The sequence below is a fragment of the Arachis hypogaea genome, chromosome 5 (genome assembly GCF_003086295.3).
Source record: "Arachis hypogaea cultivar Tifrunner chromosome 5, arahy.Tifrunner.gnm2.J5K5, whole genome shotgun sequence".
Classification (NCBI taxonomy): domain Eukaryota; kingdom Viridiplantae; phylum Streptophyta; class Magnoliopsida; order Fabales; family Fabaceae; genus Arachis; species Arachis hypogaea.
Genome location: NC_092040.1, coordinates 12,263,522 through 12,265,200, shown reverse-complemented (window position 1 = coordinate 12,265,200; position 1,679 = coordinate 12,263,522).

The following is a 1,679-nucleotide window of genomic DNA, read 5'->3' as shown; positions in this document are numbered from 1 at the left end:
CTTTTCACAAGTTTGCGTCGGCTGTGCGATAACGTGTTCTCCAAAGGTTCCGAATTTTCTAGGTATTCGACATAATGCGTGAACTAATTCATGAATTTGCATTGCTCTTCTCCAATTCAATGTGAGAGAGAAGCAATTGGGGGAAGCAATTTTGTTTGTCTCTTCCCTACTCAGTTCTCCTATCTCTTTTTTTTTAGAAAAAAATAAATTAAACATTAGTGTTGGGATTATAATTTAAGATATTTTGAATAGCAATAGCAAGGATAATAATGATGATCAAAATAAACAAATTTATAGAGGAAGCTGAAGAGGAAAGAAGAAAGAAGAGGGGTATTCAGGAAATTATATTAATAGAGTTAACATTTTGTTAGTTTTATGAGACGAAGGTAAACTTTTTTGTGACACAAAGGAGTTAAGGACCCTAAGGAACAAAGATAAAACAACCTAAAAAAAAATTTTAAGTAGACCCCCTAATTCTAAGGCAACCAAGACAATCCAAGAAAATAAAAACTTTGATATCAGCAGGAGCAAAGTTGAAAATGTATAGACCCTGGGGCAAGTTTTTGCCCTTCTTGGCAAGTGCATTAGCCACCGAGTTGGCTTCACACAAAATATGCTTCCAATTAACATTACTAAAATGTTTTTTCAGGATCAAGATGTCTTCAATCAGAGGCTTGAAAGGGTGGTATTGTGGACATCCTTCCTTAACAAAATAGCCATCATAGAATCGGATTCTAGGATGATATGCTGGTAATTATTGGCCAAAGCAATATTTAAACCTTTAATAATAACCCGTAACTCTGCATGCATTATAGAGCAACTCCCAAAATTGCGTGCAAATCCCTTCACAAATTTACCAAGGTGATCTCGAAGAACTCCTCCACATGCCACGTTCAAGTTGTGCGAGAAAAAGGAACCACCTACGTTGATTTTAATGCATGATTCAGGAGGATGACTCCATCAGATAAGTTGACTTGCATTAGACTTATGCTTCATGGAGTAAGCACTCTTCTTCCACACTTGTTGGATCTCTTTTCACCGAGCCTTGATCAACTCAGAAGCAACACAAGGATGGATAGCTTTCCCTTAAAATACCAACTGATTTCGAAAGTACCAAAGAGAAGTTACACCAAATAATTATGTCCAATCTTGATCTCTCAAAGATTGTTGATAATCCAATTCTGTGTTATTAACTAGGAAGTTTCCAAATTCCAATTATCACATGATGTACCAGCAGCCGCCAAGTGTCTCTAGCAAAAGTGAAATCCCTTAGAACATGGAGGACAGAATCTTCCCCATAATTACTTCTTAGACAGATTGGGGAGGTAGTCATATGACTTCTTCTTCTTCTTTTCGCATTAGTAAGGATGGACCATGGGCCACCAACCACAGAAAGAAGCAAATTCTTTCAGGCGCTTTCCAGTCCCAGATCAACTTGAAGTCCTATTTGTTGGGCTCAAGTCAAGACGGATAGAATGATAAGATGATTTTAGGTTGATCACACAACTTGGTCAGCATCCTTTCAAGGGGATGGAGATGTCATCACCAAGACTTTTTTGGTGATATCCTCAGGGAGCCAATCTTTTAATTTGTCAACATCCCAATCAACTGAAACATATAGAAAGTCCATTAGTGAGGCATCTAAATTGGCTATAGAAAATACCTGATTTGAGTGTTGC